Source organism: Phyllobates terribilis, unplaced genomic scaffold (genome assembly GCF_046119375.1).
Source record: "Phyllobates terribilis strain yellow unplaced genomic scaffold, ASM4611937v1 Scaffold_169__1_contigs__length_4117513, whole genome shotgun sequence".
Lineage (NCBI taxonomy): Eukaryota > Metazoa > Chordata > Amphibia > Anura > Dendrobatidae > Phyllobates > Phyllobates terribilis.
Genome location: NW_027362929.1, coordinates 939,536 through 961,734, shown reverse-complemented (window position 1 = coordinate 961,734; position 22,199 = coordinate 939,536). Strand labels below are relative to the sequence as shown.

The following is a 22,199-nucleotide window of genomic DNA, read 5'->3' as shown; positions in this document are numbered from 1 at the left end:
CCCCCCCGCCTTAATTGGTTCTCCTCCCTTCCAACGGTGTTGAGGCGGGTGGGAACAGCCGGGGGTTGAGGGTACTGTGCTAAAAGAGGTGGAGTTATGCAGATCTAAAACGCGTGGATTGCAGCAGCAGCAAGCCGAAAAGTGCAGGCATGTGAGGGATCTAGAGGTTGACAGCATGTCTTCTTAACGGGAGTCCAGGTGGCCATCTCCACAAATGGACTTTTCAGAATCCTTGGGTGGCACCGTAGTCGGAAACCAATTCTGGTTATCGCTTCTCGGCCTTTTGGCTAAGATCAAGTGTAGTATCTGTTCTTATTAGTTTAATATCTGATACGTCCCCTATCTGGGGACCATATATTAAATGGATTTTTAGAACAGGGAGATGGAAAAAGAGCTTGCTCTGTCCACTCCACGCATTGACCTGGTATTGCAGTATCTCCAGGACCGGTGCACCCCTTCTTTAATGCAGTTTCTAAAATCAGAAAGAATTGAATTCAATGCTTTTTGTTCATTTTGCTTGTTTGTCGGATTTTGGGATGGACTCTTTGGCTTTGCTTTTCTTCTCCTCATTGGATTTTTCATGTTAAAAGTTGCAGAAGCCAGATGACAAGCTCATTTTGGTTCAACTTCAGCAACTGTGCATTGCATTGCCATGAATGTAATGTAATGCAATGCTATCTATCTAGCTCTCCCTCTATACTTCCTTTTGGATAAACAGGCATATTAGGCAAGCATTTTGGAGCTTTCACCTAAATAACTACAGGTGGTGAGATAAGCTGCACAATATAATTGACCTTTCAGTATATTGTTGCACACACACCATCTATTTAGCAAATGCCCTTGTTATCAACAGCAGCCTTTTAAACTCACCTGAGCTAACAGGTATGTGAGCTGGTTACTCTGCTGCGCTAATAAATTTCTTTTTTGGTTTGCTACAATGCCTTTTCTGAAACGTTGTCTCCCTCTGCTGGAACACTGACTTCTTTCATTTAATGCCTGCAGACTATAAAAGAGAAACCAACCCAAAAAGTTTGGTTGATTAGTCTGTGGCATTCTTTTAAACTGTTGCTTATGGCGGTCTCTGTGAGCTTCTCAGTGACATTCAGCCATCCAGGTATCCCGCCTGCAGTAGACGGAATGTGGCAATGGAACGCTGGCTGCGCGTGTCATAATAGGCTCTGAGCCTTTATATACCTGCGCACAGCAGCAGCCACCTTCAGTCTGCTGCTGGACAGCCAGCAGCAGCAGCAGCAGGAGAGGTAATTAATCAGCAACCCTCCTGCTAAGGGTAGACAGCTGCTCGTTCCACCCCCCCCCCCCGCCTTAATTGGTTCTCCTCCCTTCCAACGGTGTTGAGGCGGGTGGGAACAGCCGGGGGTTGAGGGTACTGTGCTAAAAGAGGTGGAGTTATGCAGATCTAAAACGCGTGGATTGCAGCAGCAGCAAGCCGAAAAGTGCAGGCATGTGAGGGATCTAGAGGTTGACAGCATGTCTTCTTAACGGGAGTCCAGGTGGCCATCTCCACAAATGGACTTTTCAGAATCCTTGGGTGGCACCGTAGTCGGAAACCAATTCTGGTTATCGCTTCTCGGCCTTTTGGCTAAGATCAAGTGTAGTATCTGTTCTTATCAGTTTAATATCTGATACGTCCCCTATCTGGGGACCATATATTAAATGGATTTTTAGAACAGGGAGATGGAAAAAGAGCTTGCTCTGTCCACTCCACGCATTGACCTGGTATTGCAGTATCTCCAGGACCGGTGCACCCCTTCTTTAATGCAGTTTCTAAAATCAGAAAGAATTGAATTCAATGCTTTTTGTTCATTTTGCTTGTTTGTCGGATTTTGGGATGGACTCTTTGGCTTTGCTTTTCTTCTCCTCATTGGATTTTTCATGTTAAAAGTTGCAGAAGCCAGATGACAAGCTCATTTTGGTTCAACTTCAGCAACTGTGCATTGCATTGCCATGTAATGTAATGTAATGCAATGCTATCTATCTAGCTCTCCCTCTATACTTCCTTTTGGATAAACAGACATATTAGGCAAGCATTTTGGAGCTTTCACCTAAATAACTACAGGTGGTGAGATAAGCTGCACAATATAATTGACCTTTCAGTATATTGTTGCACACACACCATCTATTTAGCAAATGCCCTTGTTATCAACAGCAGCCTTTTAAACTCACCTGAGCTAACAGGTATGTGAGCTGGTTACTCTGCTGTGCTTAAAATTTCTTTTTTGGTTTGCTACAATGCCTTTTCTGAAACGTTGTCTCCCTCTGCTGGAACACTGACTTCTTTCATTTAATGCCTGCAGACTATAAAAGAGAAACCAACCCAAAAAGTTTGGTTGATTAGTCTGTGGCATTCTTTTAAACTGTTGCTTATGGCGGTCTCTGTGAGCTTCTCAGTGACATTCAGCCATCCAGGTATCCCGCCTGCAGTAGACGGAATGTGGCAATGGAACGCTGGCTGCGCGTGTCATAATAGGCTCTGAGCCTTTATATACCTGCGCACAGCAGCAGCCACCTTCAGTCTGCTGCTGGACAGCCAGCAGCAGCAGCAGCAGGAGAGGTAATTAATCAGCAACCCTCCTGCTAAGGGTAGACAGCTGCTCGTTCCACCCCTTCCCCGCCTTAATTGGTTCTCCTCCCTTCCAACGGTGTTGAGGCGGGTGGGAACAGCCGGGGGTTGAGGGTACTGTGCTAAAAGAGGTGGAGTTATGCAGATCTAAAACGCGTGGATTGCAGCAGCAGCAAGCCGAAAAGTGCAGGCATGTGAGGGATCTAGAGGTTGACAGCATGTCTTCTTAACGGGAGTCCAGGTGGCCATCTCCACAAATGGACTTTTCAGAATCCTTGGGTGGCACCGTAGTCGGAAACCAATTCTGGTTATCGCTTCTCGGCCTTTTGGCTAAGATCAAGTGTAGTATCTGTTCTTATCAGTTTAATATCTGATACGTCCCCTATCTGGGGACCATATATTAAATGGATTTTTAGAACAGGGAGATGGAAAAAGAGCTTGCTCTGTCCACTCCACGCATTGACCTGGTATTGCAGTATCTCCAGGACCGGTGCACCCCTTCTTTAATGCAGTTTCTAAAATCAGAAAGAATTGAATTCAATGCTTTTTGTTCATTTTGCTTGTTTGTCGGATTTTGGGATGGACTCTTTGGCTTTGCTTTTCTTCTCCTCATTGGATTTTTCATGTTAAAAGTTGCAGAAGCCAGATGACAAGCTCATTTTGGTTCAACTTCAGCAACTGTGCATTGCATTGCCATGTAATGTAATGTAATGCAATGCTATCTATCTAGCTCTCCCTCTATACTTCCTTTTGGATAAACAGACATATTAGGCAAGCATTTTGGAGCTTTCACCTAAATAACTACAGGTGGTGAGATAAGCTGCACAACATAATTGACCTTTCAGTATATTGTTGCACACACACCATCTATTTAGCAAATGCCCTTGTTATCAACAGCAGCCTTTTAAACTCACCTGAGCTAACAGGTATGTGAGCTGGTTACTCTGCTGCGCTTAAAATTTCTTTTTTGGTTTGCTACAATGCCTTTTCTGAAACGTTGTCTCCCTCTGCTGGAACACTGACTTCTTTCATTTAATGCCTGCAGACTATAAAAGAGAAACCAACCCAAAAAGTTTGGTTGATTAGTCTGTGGCATTCTTTTAAACTGTTGCTTATGGCGGTCTCTGTGAGCTTCTCAGTGACATTCAGCCATCCAGGTATCCCGCCTGCAGTAGACGGAATGTGGCAATGGAACGCTGGCTGCGCGTGTCATAATAGGCTCTGAGCCTTTATATACCTGCGCACAGCAGCAGCCACCTTCAGTCTGCTGCTGGACAGCCAGCAGCAGCAGCAGCAGGAGAGGTAATTAATCAGCAACCCTCCTGCTAAGGGTAGACAGCTGCTCGTTCCACCCCCCCCCCCGCCTTAATTGGTTCTCCTCCCTTCCAACGGTGTTGAGGCGGGTGGGAACAGCCGGGGGTTGAGGGTACTGTGCTAAAAGAGGTGGAGTTATGCAGATCTAAAACGCGTGGATTGCAGCAGCAGCAAGCCGAAAAGTGCAGGCATGTGAGGGATCTAGAGGTTGACAGCATGTCTTCTTAACGGGAGTCCAGGTGGCCATCTCCACAAATGGACTTTTCAGAATCCTTGGGTGGCACCGTAGTCGGAAACCAATTCTGGTTATCGCTTCTCGGCCTTTTGGCTAAGATCAAGTGTAGTATCTGTTCTTATCAGTTTAATATCTGATACGTCCCCTATCTGGGGACCATATATTAAATGGATTTTTAGAACAGGGAGATGGAAAAAGAGCTTGCTCTGTCCACTCCACGCATTGACCTGGTATTGCAGTATCTCCAGGACCGGTGCACCCCTTCTTTAATGCAGTTTCTAAAATCAGAAAGAATTGAATTCAATGCTTTTTGTTCATTTTGCTTGTTTGTCGGATTTTGGGATGGACTCTTTGGCTTTGCTTTTCTTCTCCTCATTGGATTTTTCATGTTAAAAGTTGCAGAAGCCAGATGACAAGCTCATTTTGGTTCAACTTCAGCAACTGTGCATTGCATTGCCATGTAATGTAATGTAATGCAATGCTATCTATCTAGCTCTCCCTCTATACTTCCTTTTGGATAAACAGACATATTAGGTAAGCATTTTGGAGCTTTCACCTAAATAACTACAGGTGGTGAGATAAGCTGCACAATATAATTGACCTTTCAGTATATTGTTGCACACACACCATCTATTTAGCAAATGCCCTTGTTATCAACAGCAGCCTTTTAAACTCACCTGAGCTAACAGGTATGTGAGCTGGTTACTCTGCTGCGCTTAAAATTTCTTTTTTGGTTTGCTACAATGCCTTTTCTGAAACGTTGTCTCCCTCTGCTGGAACACTGACTTCTTTCATTTAATGCCTGCAGACTATAAAAGAGAAACCAACCCAAAAAGTTTGGTTGATTAGTCTATGGCATTCTTTTAAACTGTTGCTTATGGCGGTCTCTGTGAGCTTCTCAGTGACATTCAGCCATCCAGGTATCCCGCCTGCAGTAGACGGAATGTGGCAATGGAACGCTGGCTGCGCGTGTCATAATAGGCTCTGAGCCTTTATATACCTGCGCACAGCAGCAGCCACCTTCAGTCTGCTGCTGGACAGCCAGCAGCAGCAGCAGCAGGAGAGGTAATTAATCAGCAACCCTCCTGCTAAGGGTAGACAGCTGCTCGTTCCACCCCCCCCCGCCTTAATTGGTTCTCCTCCCTTCCAACGGTGTTGAGGCGGGTGGGAACAGCCGGGGGTTGAGGGTACTGTGCTAAAAGAGGTGGAGTTATGCAGATCTAAAACGCGTGGATTGCAGCAGCAGCAAGCCGAAAAGTGCAGGCATGTGAGGGATCTAGAGGTTGACAGCATGTCTTCTTAACGGGAGTCCAGGTGGCCATCTCCACAAATGGACTTTTCAGAATCCTTGGGTGGCACCGTAGTCGGAAACCAATTCTGGTTATCGCTTCTCGGCCTTTTGGCTAAGATCAAGTGTAGTATCTGTTCTTATCAGTTTAATATCTGATACGTCCCCTATCTGGGGACCATATATTAAATGGATTTTTAGAACAGGGAGATGGAAAAAGAGCTTGCTCTGTCCACTCCACGCATTGACCTGGTATTGCAGTATCTCCAGGACCGGTGCACCCCTTCTTTAATGCAGTTTCTAAAATCAGAAAGAATTGAATTCAATGCTTTTTGTTCATTTTGCTTGTTTGTCGGATTTTGGGATGGACTCTTTGGCTTTGCTTTTCTTCTCCTCATTGGATTTTTCATGTTAAAAGTTGCAGAAGCCAGATGACAAGCTCATTTTGGTTCAACTTCAGCAACTGTGCATTGCATTGCCATGTAATGTAATGTAATGCAATGCTATCTATCTAGCTCTCCCTCTATACTTCCTTTTGGATAAACAGACATATTAGGCAAGCATTTTGGAGCTTTCACCTAAATAACTACAGGTGGTGAGATAAGCTGCACAATATAATTGACCTTTCAGTATATTGTTGCACACACACCATCTATTTAGCAAATGCCCTTGTTATCAACAGCAGCCTTTTAAACTCACCTGAGCTAACAAGTATGTGAGCTGGTTACTCTGCTGCGCTTAAAATTTCTTTTTTGGTTTGCTACAATGCCTTTTCTGAAACGTTGTCTCCCTCTGCTGGAACACTGACTTCTTTCATTTAATGCCTGCAGACTATAAAAGAGAAACCAACCCAAAAAGTTTGGTTGATTAGTCTGTGGCATTCTTTTAAACTGTTGCTTATGGCGGTCTCTGTGAGCTTCTCAGTGACATTCAGCCATCCAGGTATCCCGCCTGCAGTAGACGGAATGTGGCAATGGAACGCTGGCTGCGCGTGTCATAATAGGCTCTGAGCCTTTATATACCTGCGCACAGCAGCAGCCACCTTCAGTCTGCTGCTGGACAGCCAGCAGCAGCAGCAGCAGGAGAGGTAATTAATCAGCAACCCTCCTGCTAAGGGTAGACAGCTGCTCGTTCCACCCCCCCCGCCTTAATTGGTTCTCCTCCCTTCCAACGGTGTTGAGGCGGGTGGGAACAGCCGGGGGTTGAGGGTACTGTGCTAAAAGAGGTGGAGTTATGCAGATCTAAAACGCGTGGATTGCAGCAGCAGCAAGCCGAAAAGTGCAGGCATGTGAGGGATCTAGAGGTTGACAGCATGTCTTCTTAACGGGAGTCCAGGTGGCCATCTCCACAAATGGACTTTTCAGAATCCTTGGGTGGCACCGTAGTCGGAAACCAATTCTGGTTATCGCTTCTCGGCCTTTTGGCTAAGATCAAGTGTAGTATCTGTTCTTATCAGTTTAATATCTGATACGTCCCCTATCTGGGGACCATATATTAAATGGATTTTTAGAACAGGGAGATGGAAAAAGAGCTTGCTCTGTCCACTCCACGCATTGACCTGGTATTGCAGTATCTCCAGGACCGGTGCACCCCTTCTTTAATGCAGTTTCTAAAATCAGAAAGAATTGAATTCAATGCTTTTTGTTCATTTTGCTTGTTTGTCGGATTTTGGGATGGACTCTTTGGCTTTGCTTTTCTTCTCCTCATTGGATTTTTCATGTTAAAAGTTGCAGAAGCCAGATGACAAGCTCATTTTGGTTCAACTTCAGCAACTGTGCATTGCATTGCCATGTAATGTAATGTAATGCAATGCTATCTATCTAGCTCTCCCTCTATACTTCCTTTTGGATAAACAGACATATTAGGCAAGCATTTTGGAGCTTTCACCTAAATAACTACAGGTGGTGAGATAAGCTGCACAATATAATTGACCTTTCAGTATATTGTTGCACACACACCATCTATTTAGCAAATGCCCTTGTTATCAACAGCAGCCTTTTAAACTCACCTGAGCTAACAGGTATGTGAGCTGGTTACTCTGCTGCGCTTAAAATTTCTTTTTTGGTTTGCTACAATGCCTTTTCTGAAACGTTGTCTCCCTCTGCTGGAACACTGACTTCTTTCATTTAATGCCTGCAGACTATAAAAGAGAAACCAACCCAAAAAGTTTGGTTGATTAGTCTGTGGCATTCTTTTAAACTGTTGCTTATGGCGGTCTCTGTGAGCTTCTCAGTGACATTCAGCCATCCAGGTATCCCGCCTGCAGTAGACGGAATGTGGCAATGGAACGCTGGCTGCGCGTGTCATAATAGGCTCTGAGCCTTTATATACCTGCGCACAGCAGCAGCCACCTTCAGTCTGCTGCTGGACAGCCAGCAGCAGCAGCAGCAGGAGAGGTAATTAATTAGCAACCCTCCTGCTAAGGGTAGACAGCTGCTCGTTCCACCCCCCCCCCGCCTTAATTGGTTCTCCTCCCTTCCAACGGTGTTGAGGCGGGTGGGAACAGCCGGGGGTTGAGGGTACTGTGCTAAAAGAGGTGGAGTTATGCAGATCTAAAACGCGTGGATTGCAGCAGCAGCAAGCCGAAAAGTGCAGGCATGTGAGGGATCTAGAGGTTGACAGCATGTCTTCTTAACGGGAGTCCAGGTGGCCATCTCCACAAATGGACTTTTCAGAATCCTTGGGTGGCACCGTAGTCGGAAACCAATTCTGGTTATCGCTTCTCGGCCTTTTGGCTAAGATCAAGTGTAGTATCTGTTCTTATCAGTTTAATATCTGATACGTCCCCTATCTGGGGACCATATATTAAATGGATTTTTAGAACAGGGAGATGGAAAAAGAGCTTGCTCTGTCCACTCCACGCATTGACCTGGTATTGCAGTATCTCCAGGACCGGTGCACCCCTTCTTTAATGCAGTTTCTAAAATAAGAAAGAATTGAATTCAATGCTTTTTGTTCATTTTGCTTGTTTGTCGGATTTTGGGATGGACTCTTTGGCTTTGCTTTTCTTCTCCTCATTGGATTTTTCATGTTAAAAGTTGCAGAAGCCAGATGACAAGCTCATTTTGGTTCAACTTCAGCAACTGTGCATTGCATTGCCATGTAATGTAATGTAATGCAATGCTATCTATCTAGCTCTCCCTCTATACTTCCTTTTGGATAAACAGACATATTAGGCAAGCATTTTGGAGCTTTCACCTAAATAACTACAGGTGGTGAGATAAGCTGCACAATATAATTGACCTTTCAGTATATTGTTGCACACACACCATCTATTTAGCAAATGCCCTTGTTATCAACAGCAGCCTTTTAAACTCACCTGAGCTAACAGGTATGTGAGCTGGTTACTCTGCTGCGCTTAAAATTTCTTTTTTGGTTTGCTACAATGCCTTTTCTGAAACGTTGTCTCCCTCTGCTGGAACACTGACTTCTTTCATTTAATGCCTGCAGACTATAAAAGAGAAACCAACCCAAAAAGTTTGGTTGATGAGTCTGTGGCATTCTTTTAAACTGTTGCTTATGGCGGTCTCTGTGAGCTTCTCAGTGACATTCAGCCATCCAGGTATCCCGCCTGCAGTAGACGGAATGTGGCAATGGAACGCTGGCTGCGCGTGTCATAATAGGCTCTGAGTCTTTATATACCTGCGCACAGCAGCAGCCACCTTCAGTCTGCTGCTGGACAGCCAGCAGCAGCAGCAGCAGCAGGAGAGGTAATTAATCAGCAACCCTCCTGCTAAGGGTAGACAGCTGCTCGTTCCACCCCCCCCCCCGCCTTAATTGGTTCTCCTCCCTTCCAACGGTGTTGAGGCGGGTGGGAACAGCCGGGGGTTGAGGTTACTGTGCTAAAAGAGGTGGAGTTATGCAGATCTAAAACGCGTGGATTGCAGCAGCAGCAAGCCGAAAAGTGCAGGCATGTGAGGGATCTAGAGGTTGACAGCATGTCTTCTTAACGGGAGTCCAGGTGGCCATCTCCACAAATGGACTTTTCAGAATCCTTGGGTGGCACCGTAGTCGGAAACCAATTCTGGTTATCGCTTCTCGGCCTTTTGGCTAAGATCAAGTGTAGTATCTGTTCTTATCAGTTTAATATCTGATACGTCCCCTATCTGGGGACCATATATTAAATGGATTTTTAGAACAGGGAGATGGAAAAAGAGCTTGCTCTGTCCACTCCACGCATTGACCTGGTATTGCAGTATCTCCAGGACCGGTGCACCCCTTCTTTAATGCAGTTTCTAAAATCAGAAAGAATTGAATTCAATGCTTTTTGTTCATTTTGCTTGTTTGTCGGATTTTGGGATGGACTCTTTGGCTTTGCTTTTCTTCTCCTCATTGGATTTTTCATGTTAAAAGTTGCAGAAGCCAGATGACAAGCTCATTTTGGTTCAACTTCAGCAACTGTGCATTGCATTGCCATGTAATATAATGTAATGCAATGCTATCTATCTAGCTCTCCCTCTATACTTCCTTTTGGATAAACAGACATATTAGGCAAGCATTTTGGAGCTTTCACCTAAATAACTACAGGTGGTGAGATAAGCTGCACAATATAATTGACCTTTCAGTATATTGTTGCACACACACCATCTATTTAGCAAATGCCCTTGTTATCAACAGCAGCCTTTTAAACTCACCTGAGCTAACAGGTATGTGAGCTGGTTACTCTGCTGCGCTTAAAATTTCTTTTTTGGTTTGCTACAATGCCTTTTCTGAAACGTTGTCTCCCTCTGCTGGAACACTGACTTCTTTCATTTAATGCCTGCAGACTATAAAAGAGAAACCAACCCAAAAAGTTTGGTTGATTAGTCTGTGGCATTCTTTTAAACTGTTGCTTATGGCGGTCTCTGTGAGCTTCTCAGTGACATTCAGCCATCCAGGTATCCCGCCTGCAGTAGACGGAATGTGGCAATGGAACGCTGGCTGCGCGTGTCATAATAGGCTCTGAGCCTTTATATACCTGCGCACAGCAGCAGCCACCTTCAGTCTGCTGCTGGACAGCCAGCAGCAGCAGCAGCAGGAGAGGTAATTAATCAGCAACCCTCCTGCTAAGGGTAGATGTAGCACCCTGAGGATTCGGCTGCTACAGGGGTATTGCACCTCAACCCAGAGGTGTGATATTCCACTCCCGGGTAAGGATGGAGTGTGGAACTGAGCTCGGTAGGCTGCATGCACTACACACATCCCATTTCCGAGGGGCAGGCCGACGGTACTCCCACTTAGAAATGTGCAGGTACGACCGTGTCTGTCCCTGGCTGGAGTGGGAGGGGGGTGGAACATCCCAAGTAGTGTAGGGGCAGATAGGGGGAGCAGCCTGGGTAAAGTTAGGAGCTCATTGGGTGCTGGTCACCTGAGCTCGCACATAGAGGGATATATAAGGTGGGCACCAACTAAGATCAGGGTCAGTTGCAGAGAGTCAGCAAGCAGAGGAGAAGAGCGGCCCAGAGTGAGAGAGGAGAGAAGAGAAAGAAAGACCCAGAGGGGGAGCAAGAAAGGACTCTAAGAACCCACATTCAATCCCCGGGTGAAGAGTCGGCACAGGGTACCGGATCCCAAACTGGTGGGGGCAAAAGCACACCCTAGCCAGAGACCGGAGGCCGTGGGCAGCATCTGCCACGGCCACCCATCACATCCACCCCGAAGGCAGACCACGTGGAGGGTCAGGGAACCCAAGGCCAAGGGTCTCCCAACAGAAGGCCCGAGGGAGCTGGACCTAGGTGGATCCCTGGTGGGGACGGCCAGAGGAAAGGACAGAAGGAGAGCTCAGGGTCACGCTCCGGACTTACTTGGGGGTTGGCCGAGTCCAGGACCTGGTGGACGCAGCACGGCTCGGGTGGTCACTTGAAGCTGGAGTGACCGGAACATCAGCAGTGAGTAAATACCCTAAACTGCATAACCCGACTCTGTCTCATCTATGCTGCACCATCACAACCCCCATCCTCTGCACCTGATCCCCCTGAGGCTATACCCCTCCCGTTGGGGGTTATCCTATCAAGCTGCACCAACACCATCAGCCTCAGTGGACCCTGCTGCAGCGGCGGCCGTAGTGACCGCAATCCAACGGGTGGCGTAGTCGACACAAAGAACTTAATAACATCTGTAGGACTGCCACATACAACTGAGCTTGACACCCTGGGCACGGACCGGGTCACAGCCACTCGGCGACTACAACTCCCATCTGATCCGGCTCCGGGTATTCCCCCTAAAGAATATGGCCCAGGGGGTGCGTCAACTTTGGCGTAGTCGGCAGGATTACGTGCCCGCAACACCCGGGTACTGCGTGCCTGAAGAAAAGTGCAAGTTTACCTCAGAAAGAAGTCTCCTGCCGGTTCCGGAGGGTCCCCGCCATCGGACCCCATCACCAGTCGATTCCCGCCGGTTGTCCGCCATTAACAGCTTTTTCCCGCCATCTGCAGAGTTTCCCGCCACTGGGAAGCGGTTCCCGCCATTTCCAAGGATTTCCCGCCTTGGCAGAGCGGACGCCATTATGGGCGTGCCAGAAGATGGTAAGAGGCCGCCTCCCATCGTGGGCCGGGACCGAAAATGGCGCCAAAAGTGGAAACCGCCCCCACCAACAGAGACTGTGATGCTGGAGGTGTCGGTCAGCGTGAAAGAACAGCCCCTGGAGCTGACAGTCACCAAGTTGCCCCGGGACCGCCCTCGAGGTGGGAGGAGACGAAAGAAAAGAACGAAGATGGGTGCTGCCTGGAGGAGTCTGGAGCGAGCGCACCCGGAGGCAAGAAGCCTGGAGAAGAGTATCGGAGGAGCTTACCCGGAGATGGCGAGAAAGCAGAGCAGCACCGGCCCGTTGGCCAGGAGCCTGCTAGAAACGGAGGAAGGAGAGCAGAGCAGCACCGGCCCGCTGGCCAGGAGCCTGCTGGAAGAAGAGCAGAGCAGCACCGACCCGTTGGTCAGGAGCCTGCTGGAAACTACGACCCCACTAGGCCTAGTGGAGGTCCCAGCACAGCTCCCCCGAGACCAGGAGTGTGCACAGACTGCCCTGGAGGGCCTCGCAAGGAGGATGGCCCGGGTACAGCGAGAGACATTGGCGGAGTGGAGCCGAGAGATGGCCCAGCAAACCAAGACCCGGAGCACGCCAACCAAGACGAGGAGACAGACCGCCTCTGAGGATGGCGCGGGAGGACCGAAGGCCGGAGACGGCGCCAAGAAGGGAGCCGAACGAGTGGAGGCAGGTAAAGGGGACGCCTATACCCCAAACCTGGAAACCGCGTACCTGCCCCAGCTCCCCGTCGCAGAGCCCGAAGTCTATCCTGCCGTGCCCGTAACCGCCATGCCACCGCTGCAGACTAGGCCTCAACCGGAAGCCGCCGACGCGACCCCTGTGACGTCACACGCCTCGACCCCGAGCGTGACCAAGCAGGAAATACCACCAGCCTGGTCGCAAGGCCTAGTACCCCCGGGCGCCGCATTACCAACAGCGCCCCCTACCTCCGCGGAGCCCCCGGCCTGGTCGCAGGGCCAAGTAGCCCAGGGCGCCGCCGTCCTAACGGTGCCCTTCACCTTCCAGATACCCCAGGCCTGGCCGCAAGGCCTGGGCAACCCGGGCGCCAACACCACCGCGCCCATAAGACCAAGAGTGCCGCATCTGGGAGAGGACCTGTTTACCCAACACACGTGCCCGGATGGGCAGCCTTTCATCTGGCCCCAGGAATATCATGAACTGGAGCGGCAGAGGAAGGCTGGGGCCATGTGTGCACCCCTGATCCCGGCTCCAAAGCCCGTAAAGAGGATCTCGCCCCCGCTAGAAGAGGCCCAATTTGAGTGGGACCCCACCGGAGAAGATCTCATGGGGTTCACTCAAGAGACCCGGGCAGCTGCAGCAGAGCGTGCTGAGTGCTGCCGCCAGCAGCTCGAGGAGTTTGCAAGGGAGCGGAGAGAGAGGCGGGTCCGGGAACAACAGGCCCAAATAAGGAGCGCCGAGCAGAAGAGCCGGACCAGGAGGAGTCCCCGTGCAGCTCATGGTCCCCCTTCCACCGGGACTGTGATCAAGTTTAACATGCAGCACGGGTGGGGCTTCATCAGAGACCATCACACCCCCGGCGACGTCTTTGTCACGCGCAGAGACGTGGAGTCCCATCTGCCGGAGGGGCACAGAGGTCGTGACCTTTATATCGGGGACGAGGTCACCTTTACCCGGCACAAGTGTGCCAAAGGACCTTACGCCCTCCATGTGCATCGCCTGACAGAAGAGGAGCTGCGGTGTGAGGAGGAAGAGCAAGAGGACCCGGACGGGTCTGAAGCTAAAGGTAACCCCAAAGAAAGAGCAGGAGGAAGACGTCGTTAAGTACGGCAGAGCAGGTGCTGTAAATAGTTACCCGACCGGGGTACCTAGAAACTGTTAATGCAAATATAGTCCCCGTTGGGACCAGCAAGAGTAGACTGTTAACCCGTGTGTTCCCTATCCCCACTGACCGAGGACTGAAAGCGGTCATCCCTTCCCTTTACCTGGCCGAGGACTGAGAGCGGCCACACTACCCCTGTACATAGTTGCGCTTCCTAAGGCGCCCCTACTGGTTTTACCGTAAAACCACCTTTGAGAAAAGGAACTGTCGCATTTTGCCCGGTCAACAGTTGCACAGTGACCGGAGGAGGAGGAGAGCCGACGAGAATGTTTTATATAAAAAGTTTTATTGATGCGCTGATTTATATGATGTTTTATATGTTTTATATGTTTATGTTTATGAAAAAAAAAAATTGTATGTTTGGATGTTTTTGTCTTACAGCCCGAGGACGTGCTGTGATTTACCAGGGGGGAATGTAGCACCCTGAGGATTCGGCTGCTACAGGGGTATTGCACCTCAACCCAGAGGTGTGATATTCCACTCCCGGGTAAGGATGGAGTGTGGAACTGAGCTCGGTAGGCTGCATGCACTACACACATCCCATTTCCGAGGGGCAGGCCGACGGTACTCCCACTTAGAAATGTGCAGGTACGACCGTGTCTGTCCCTGGCTGGAGTGGGAGGGGGGTGGAACATCCCAAGTAGTGTAGGGGCAGATAGGGGGAGCAGCCTGGGTAAAGTTAGGAGCTCATTGGGTGCTGGTCACCTGAGCTCGCACATAGAGTGATATATAAGGTGGGCACCAACTAAGATCAGGGTCAGTTGCAGAGAGTCAGCAAGCAGAGGAGAAGAGCGGCCCAGATTGAGAGAGGAGAGAAGAGAAAGAAAGACCCAGAGGGGGAGCAAGAAAGGACTCTAAGAACCCACATTCAATCCCCGGGTGAAGAGTCGGCACAGGGTACCGGATCCCAAACTGGTGGGGGCAAAAGCACACCCTAGCCAGAGACCGGAGGCCGTGGGCAGCATCTGCCACGGCCACCCATCACATCCACCCCGAAGGCAGACCACGTGGAGGGTCAGGGAACCCAAGGCCAAGGGTCTCCCAACAGAAGGCCCGAGGGAGCTGGACCTAGGTGGATCCCTGGTGGGGACGGCCAGAGGAAAGGACAGAAGGAGAGCTCAGGGTCACGCTCCGGACTTACTTGGGGGTTGGCCGAGTCCAGGACCTGGTGGACGCAGCACGGCTCGGGTGGTCACTTGAAGCTGGAGTGACCGGAACATCAGCAGTGAGTAAATACCCTAAACTGCATAACCCGACTCTGTCTCATCTATGCTGCACCATCACAACCCCCATCCTCTGCACCTGATCCCCCTGAGGCTATACCCCTCCCGTTGGGGGTTATCCTATCAAGCTGCACCAACACCATCAGCCTCAGTGGACCCTGCTGCAGCGGCGGCCGTAGTGACCGCAATCCAACGGGTGGCGTAGTCGACACAAAGAACTTAATAACATCTGTAGGACTGCCACATACAACTGAGCTTGACACCCTGGGCACGGACCGGGTCACAGCCACTCGGCGACTACAACTCCCATCTGATCCGGCTCCGGGTATTCCCCCTAAAGAATATGGCCCAGGGGGTGCGTCATAGACAGCTGCTCGTTCCACCCCCCCCCCGCCTTAATTGGTTCTCCTCCCTTCCAACGGTGTTGAGGCGGGTGGGAACAGCCGGGGGTTGAGGGTACTGTGCTAAAAGAGGTGGAGTTATGCAGATCTAAAACGCGTAGATTGCAGCAGCAGCAAGCCGAAAAGTGCAGGCATGTGAGGGATCTAGAGGTTGACAGCATGTCTTCTTAACGGGAGTCCAGGTGGCCATCTCCACAAATGGACTTTTCAGAATCCTTGGGTGGCACCGTAGTCGGAAACCAATTCTGGTTATCGCTTCTCGGCCTTTTGGCTAAGATCAAGTGTAGTATCTGTTCTTATCAGTTTAATATCTGATACGTCCCCTATCTGGGGACCATATATTAAATGGATTTTTAGAACAGGGAGATGGAAAAAGAGCTTGCTCTGTCCACTCCACGCATTGACCTGGTATTGCAGTATCTCCAGGACCGGTGCACCCCTTCTTTAATGCAGTTTCTAAAATCAGAAAGAATTGAATTCAATGCTTTTTGTTCATTTTGCTTGTTTGTCGGATTTTGGGATGGACTCTTTGGCTTTGCTTTTCTTCTCCTCATTGGATTTTTCATGTTAAAAGTTGCAGAAGCCAGATGACAAGCTCATTTTGGTTCAACTTCAGCAACTGTGCATTGCATTGCCATGTAATGTAATGTAATGCAATGCTATCTATCTAGCTCTCCCTCTATACTTCCTTTTGGATAAACAGACATATTAGGCAAGCATTTTGGAGCTTTCACCTAAATAACTACAGGTGGTGAGATAAGCTGCACAATATAATTGACCTTTCAGTATATTGTTGCACACACACCATCTATTTAGCAAATGCCCTTGTTATCAACAGCAGCCTTTTAAACTCACCTGAGCTAACAGGTATGTGAGCTGGTTACTCTGCTGCGCTTAAAATTTCTTTTTTGGTTTGCTACAATGCCTTTTCTGAAACGTTGTCTCCCTCTGCTGGAACACTGACTTCTTTCATTTAATGCCTGCAGACTATAAAAGAGAAACCAACCCAAAAAGTTTGGTTGATTAGTCTGTGGCATTCTTTTAAACTGTTGCTTATGGCGGTCTCTGTGAGCTTCTCAGTGACATTCAGCCATCCAGGTATCCCGCCTGCAGTAGACGGAATGTGGCAATGGAACGCTGGCTGCGCGTGTCATAATAGGCTCTGAGCCTTTATATACCTGCGCACAGCAGCAGCCACCTTCAGTCTGCTGCTGGACAGCCAGCAGCAGCAGCAGCAGGAGAGGTAATTAATCAGCAACCCTCCTGCTAAGGGTAGACAGCTGCTCGTTCCACCCCCCCCCCGCCTTAATTGGTTCTCCTCCCTTCCAACGGTGTTGAGGCGGGTGGGAACAGCCGGGGGTTGAGGGTACTGTGCTAAAAGAGGTGGAGTTATGCAGATCTAAAACGCGTGGATTGCAGCAGCAGCAAGCCGAAAAGTGCAGGCATGTGAGGGATCTAGAGGTTGACAGCATGTCTTCTTAACGGGAGTCCAGGTGGCCATCTCCACAAATGGACTTTTCAGAATCCTTGGGTGGCACCGTAGTCGGAAACCAATTCTGGTTATCGCTTCTCGGCCTTTTGGCTAAGATCAAGTGTAGTATCTGTTCTTATCAGTTTAATATCTGATACGTCCCCTATCTGGGGACCATATATTAAATGGATTTTTAGAACAGGGAGATGGAAAAAGAGCTTGCTCTGTCCACTCCACGCATTGACCTGGTATTGCAGTATCTCCAGGACCGGTGCACCCCTTCTTTAATGCAGTTTCTAAAATCAGAAAGAATTGAATTCAATGCTTTTTGTTCATTTTGCTTGTTTGTCGGATTTTGGGATGGACTCTTTGGCTTTGCTTTTCTTCTCCTCATTGGATTTTTCATGTTAAAAGTTGCAGAAGCCAGATGACAAGCTCATTTTGGTTCAACTTCAGCAACTGTGCATTGCATTGCCATGTAATGTAATGTAATGCAATGCTATCTATCTAGCTCTCCCTCTATACTTCCTTTTGGATAAACAGACATATTAGGCAAACATTTTGGAGCTTTCACCTAAATAACTACAGGTGGTGAGATAAGCTGCACAATATAATTGACCTTTCAGTATATTGTTGCACACACACCATCTATTTAGCAAATGCCCTTGTTATCAACAGCAGCCTTTTAAACTCACCTGAGCTAACAGGTATGTGAGCTGGTTACTCTGCTGCGCTTAAAATTTCTTTTTTGGTTTGCTACAATGCCTTTTCTGAAACGTTGTCTCCCTCTGCTGGAACACTGACTTCTTTCATTTAATGCCTGCAGACTATAAAAGAGAAACCAACCCAAAAAGTTTGGTTGATTAGTCTGTGGCATTCTTTTAAACTGTTGCTTATGGCGGTCTCTGTGAGCTTCTCAGTGACATTCAGCCATCCAGGTATCCCGCCTGCAGTAGACGGAATGTGGCAATGGAACGCTGGCTGCGCGTGTCATAATAGGCTCTGAGCCTTTATATACCTGCGCACAGCAGCAGCCACCTTCAGTCTGCTGCTGGACAGCCAGCAGCAGCAGCAGCAGGAGAGGTAATTAATCAGCAACCCTCCTGCTAAGGGTAGACAGCTGCTCGTTCCACCCCCCCCCCCCGCCTTAATTGGTTCTCCTCCCTTCCAACGGTGTTGAGGCGGGTGGGAACAGCCGGGGGTTGAGGGTACTGTGCTAAAAGAGGTGGAGTTATGCAGATCTAAAACGCGTGGATTGCAGCAGCAGCAAGCCGAAAAGTGCAGGCATGTGAGGGATCTAGAGGTTGACAGCATGTCTTCTTAACGGGAGTCCAGGTGGCCATCTCCACAAATGGACTTTTCAGAATCCTTGGGTGGCACCGTAGTCGGAAACCAATTCTGGTTATCGCTTCTCGGCCTTTTGGCTAAGATCAAGTGTAGTATCTGTTCTTATCAGTTTAATATCTGATACGTCCCCTATCTGGGGACCATATATTAAATGGATTTTTAGAACAGGGAGATGGAAAAAGAGCTTGCTCTGTCCACTCCACGCATTGACCTGGTATTGCAGTATCTCCAGGACCGGTGCACCCCTTCTTTAATGCAGTTTCTAAAATCAGAAAGAATTGAATTCAATGCTTTTTGTTCATTTTGCTTGTTTGTCGGATTTTGGGATGGACTCTTTGGCTTTGCTTTTCTTCTCCTCATTGGATTTTTCATGTTAAAAGTTGCAGAAGCCAGATGACAAGCTCATTTTGGTTCAACTTCAGCAACTGTGCATTGCATTGCCATGTAATGTAATGTAATGTAATGCAATGCTATCTATCTAGCTCTCCCTCTATACTTCCTTTTGGATAAACAGACATATTAGGCAAGCATTTTGGAGCTTTCACCTAAATAACTACAGGTGGTGAGATAAGCTGCACAATATAATTGACCTTTCAGTATATTGTTGCACACACACCATCTATTTAGCAAATGCCCTTGTTATCAACAGCAGCCTTTTAAACTCACCTGAGCTAACAGGTATGTGAGCTGGTTACTCTGCTGCGCTTAAAATTTCTTTTTTGGTTTGCTACAATGCCTTTTCTGAAACGTTGTCTCCCTCTGCTGGAACACTGACTTCTTTCATTTAATGCCTGCAGACTATAAAAGAGAAACCAACCCAAAAAGTTTGGTTGATTAGTCTGTGGCATTCTTTTAAACTGTTGCTTATGGCGGTCTCTGTGAGCTTCTCAGTGACATTCAGCCATCCAGGTATCCCGCCTGCAGTAGACGGAATGTGGCAATGGAACGCTGGCTGCGCGTGTCATAATAGGCTCTGAGCCTTTATATACCTGCGCACAGCAGCAGCCACCTTCAGTCTGCTGCTGGACAGCCAGCAGCAGCAGCAGCAGGAGAGGTAATTAATCAGCAACCCTCCTGCTAAGGGTAGACAGCTGCTCGTTCCACCCCCCCCCCGCCTTAATTGGTTCTCCTCCCTTCCAACGGTGTTGAGGCGGGTGGGAACAGCCGGGGGTTGAGGGTACTGTGCTAAAAGAGGTGGAGTTATGCAGATCTAAAACGCGTGGATTGCAGCAGCAGCAAGCCGAAAAGTGCAGGCATGTGAGGGATCTAGAGGTTGACAGCATGTCTTCTTAACGGGAGTCCAGGTGGCCATCTCCACAAATGGACTTTTCAGAATCCTTGGGTGGCACCGTAGTCGGAAACCAATTCTGGTTATCGCTTCTCGGCCTTTTGGCTAAGATCAAGTGTAGTATCTGTTCTTATCAGTTTAATATCTGATACGTCCCCTATCTGGGGACCATATATTAAATGGATTTTTAGAACAGGGAGATGGAAAAAGAGCTTGCTCTGTCCACTCCACGCATTGACCTGGTATTGCAGTATCTCCAGGACCGGTGCACCCCTTCTTTAATGCAGTTTCTAAAATCAGAAAGAATTGAATTCAATGCTTTTTGTTCATTTTGCTTGTTTGTCGGATTTTGGGATGGACTCTTTGGCTTTGCTTTTCTTCTCCTCATTGGATTTTTCATGTTAAAAGTTGCAGAAGCCAGATGACAAGCTCATTTTGGTTCAACTTCAGCAACTGTGCATTGCATTGCCACGTAATGTAATGTAATGCAATGCTATCTATCTAGCTCTCCCTCTATACTTCCTTTTGGATAAACAGACATATTAGGCAAACATTTTGGAGCTTTCACCTAAATAACTACAGGTGGTGAGATAAGCTGCACAATATAATTGACCTTTCAGTATATTGTTGCACACACACCATCTATTTAGCAAATGCCCTTGTTATCAACAGCAGCCTTTTAAACTCACCTGAGCTAACAGGTATGTGAGCTGGTTACTCTGCTGCGCTTAAAATTTCTTTTTTGGTTTGCTACAATGCCTTTTCTGAAACGTTGTCTCCCTCTGCTGGAACACTGACTTCTTTCATTTAATGCCTGCAGACTATAAAAGAGAAACCAACCCAAAAAGTTTGGTTGATTAGTCTGTGGCATTCTTTTAAACTGTTGCTTATGGCGGTCTCTGTGAGCTTCTCAGTGACATTCAGCCATCCAGGTATCCCGCCTGCAGTAGACGGAATGTGGCAATGGAACGCTGGCTGCGCGTGTCATAATAGGCTCTGAGCCTTTATATACCTGCGCACAGCAGCAGCCACCTTCAGTCTGCTGCTGGACAGCCAGCAGCAGCAGCAGCAGGAGAGGTAATTAATCAGCAACCCTCCTGCTAAGGGTAGACAGCTGCTCGTTCCACCCCCCCCCCGCCTTAATTGGTTCTCCTCCCTTCCAACGGTGTTGAGGCGGGTGGGAACACCCGGGGGTTGAGGGTACTGTGCTAAAAGAGGTGGAGTTATGCAGATCTAAAACGCGTGGATTGCAGTAGCAGCAAGCCGAAAAGTGCAGGCATGTGAGGGATCTAGAGGTTGACAGCATGTCTTCTTAACGGGAGTCCAGGTGGCCATCTCCACAAATGGACTTTTCAGAATCCTTGGGTGGCACCGTAGTCGGAAACCAATTCTGGTTATCGCTTCTCGGCCTTTTGGCTAAGATCAAGTGTAGTATCTGTTCTTATCAGTTTAATATCTGATACGTCCCCTATCTGGGGACCATATATTAAATGGATTTTTAGAACAGGGAGATGGAAAAAGAGCTTGCTCTGTCCACTCCACGCATTGACCTGGTATTGCAGTATCTCCAGGACCGGTGCACCCCTTCTTTAATGCAGTTTCTAAAATCAGAAAGAATTGAATTCAATGCTTTTTGTTCATTTTGCTTGTTTGTCAGATTTTGGGATGGACTCTTTGGCTTTGCTTTTCTTCTCCTCATTGGATTTTTCATGTTAAAAGTTGCAGAAGCCAGATGACAAGCTCATTTTGGTTCAACTTCAGCAACTGTGCATTGCATTGCCATGTAATGTAATGTAATGCAATGCTATCTATCTAGCTCTCCCTCTATACTTCCTTTTGGATAAACAGACATATTAGGCAAGCATTTTGGAGCTTTCACCTAAATAACTACAGGTGGTGAGATAAGCTGCACAATATAATTGACCTTTCAGTATATTGTTGCACACACACCATCTATTTAGCAAATGCCCTTGTTATCAACAGCAGCCTTTTAAACTCACCTGAGCTAACAGGTGTGTAAGCTGGTTACTCTGCTGCGCTTAAAATTTCTTTTTTGGTTTGCTACAATGCCTTTTCTGAAACGTTGTCTCCCTCTGCTGGAACACTGACTTCTTTCATTTAATGCCTGCAGACTATAAAAGAGAAACCAACCCAAAAAGTTTGGTTGATTAGTCTGTGGCATTCTTTTAAACTGTTGCTTATGGCGGTCTCTGTGAGCTTCTCAGTGACATTCAGCCATCCAGGTATCCCGCCTGCAGTAGACGGAATGTGGCAATGGAACGCTGGCTGCGCGTGTCATAATAGGCTCTGAGCCATTATAAACCTGCGCACAGCAGCAGCCACCTTCAGTCTGCTGCTGGACAGCCAGCAGCAGCAGCAGCAGGAGAGGTAATTAATCAGCAACCCTCCTGCTAAGGGTAGACAGCTGCTCGTTCCACCCCCCCCCCCGCCTTAATTGGTTCTCCTCCCTTCCAACGGTGTTGAGGCGGGTGGGAACAGCCGGGGGTTGAGGGTACTGTGCTAAAAGAGGTGGAGTTATGCAGATCTAAAACGCGTGGATTGCAGCAGCAGCAAGCCGAAAAGTGCAGGCATGTGAGGGATCTAGAGGTTGACAGCATGTCTTCTTAACGGGAGTCCAGGTGGCCATCTCCACAAATGGACTTTTCAGAATCCTTGGGTGGCACCGTAGTC

At 48.2% G+C, this 22,199-nt stretch overlaps 13 non-coding genes across 13 annotated transcripts; all 13 read left to right on the top strand.

Moving 5' to 3' along the window:
• Positions 1 to 267: 267 nt before the first annotated feature.
• Positions 268 to 458, top strand: LOC141210146 (U2 spliceosomal RNA). Its single transcript, XR_012280323.1, has one exon. It is a non-coding gene; the product is annotated as a U2 spliceosomal RNA (small nuclear RNA).
• A 1,122-nt stretch (positions 459 to 1,580) lies between these two features.
• Positions 1,581 to 1,771, top strand: LOC141208263 (U2 spliceosomal RNA). The gene has a single exon (XR_012278496.1). It is a non-coding gene; the product is annotated as a U2 spliceosomal RNA (small nuclear RNA).
• Positions 1,772 to 2,891: 1,120 nt separating this feature from the next.
• On the top strand, positions 2,892 to 3,082 carry LOC141208262 (U2 spliceosomal RNA). Its single transcript, XR_012278495.1, has one exon. It is a non-coding gene; the product is annotated as a U2 spliceosomal RNA (small nuclear RNA).
• Positions 3,083 to 4,203: 1,121 nt separating this feature from the next.
• LOC141208261 (U2 spliceosomal RNA) lies at positions 4,204 to 4,394 on the top strand. Its single transcript, XR_012278494.1, has one exon. It is a non-coding gene; the product is annotated as a U2 spliceosomal RNA (small nuclear RNA).
• A 1,119-nt stretch (positions 4,395 to 5,513) lies between these two features.
• LOC141208260 (U2 spliceosomal RNA) lies at positions 5,514 to 5,704 on the top strand. Its single transcript, XR_012278493.1, has one exon. It is a non-coding gene; the product is annotated as a U2 spliceosomal RNA (small nuclear RNA).
• A 1,118-nt stretch (positions 5,705 to 6,822) lies between these two features.
• Positions 6,823 to 7,013, top strand: LOC141208258 (U2 spliceosomal RNA). Its single transcript, XR_012278491.1, has one exon. It is a non-coding gene; the product is annotated as a U2 spliceosomal RNA (small nuclear RNA).
• Positions 7,014 to 8,133: 1,120 nt separating this feature from the next.
• LOC141208257 (U2 spliceosomal RNA) lies at positions 8,134 to 8,324 on the top strand. The gene has a single exon (XR_012278490.1). It is a non-coding gene; the product is annotated as a U2 spliceosomal RNA (small nuclear RNA).
• Positions 8,325 to 9,448: 1,124 nt separating this feature from the next.
• On the top strand, positions 9,449 to 9,639 carry LOC141208255 (U2 spliceosomal RNA). Its single transcript, XR_012278489.1, has one exon. It is a non-coding gene; the product is annotated as a U2 spliceosomal RNA (small nuclear RNA).
• A 6,014-nt stretch (positions 9,640 to 15,653) lies between these two features.
• On the top strand, positions 15,654 to 15,844 carry LOC141208254 (U2 spliceosomal RNA). The gene has a single exon (XR_012278488.1). It is a non-coding gene; the product is annotated as a U2 spliceosomal RNA (small nuclear RNA).
• Positions 15,845 to 16,964: 1,120 nt separating this feature from the next.
• LOC141208253 (U2 spliceosomal RNA) lies at positions 16,965 to 17,155 on the top strand. Its single transcript, XR_012278487.1, has one exon. It is a non-coding gene; the product is annotated as a U2 spliceosomal RNA (small nuclear RNA).
• Positions 17,156 to 18,277: 1,122 nt separating this feature from the next.
• On the top strand, positions 18,278 to 18,468 carry LOC141208252 (U2 spliceosomal RNA). The gene has a single exon (XR_012278486.1). It is a non-coding gene; the product is annotated as a U2 spliceosomal RNA (small nuclear RNA).
• A 1,125-nt stretch (positions 18,469 to 19,593) lies between these two features.
• Positions 19,594 to 19,784, top strand: LOC141208251 (U2 spliceosomal RNA). The gene has a single exon (XR_012278485.1). It is a non-coding gene; the product is annotated as a U2 spliceosomal RNA (small nuclear RNA).
• Positions 19,785 to 20,904: 1,120 nt separating this feature from the next.
• On the top strand, positions 20,905 to 21,095 carry LOC141208250 (U2 spliceosomal RNA). Its single transcript, XR_012278484.1, has one exon. It is a non-coding gene; the product is annotated as a U2 spliceosomal RNA (small nuclear RNA).
• Positions 21,096 to 22,199: the final 1,104 nt, after the last annotated feature.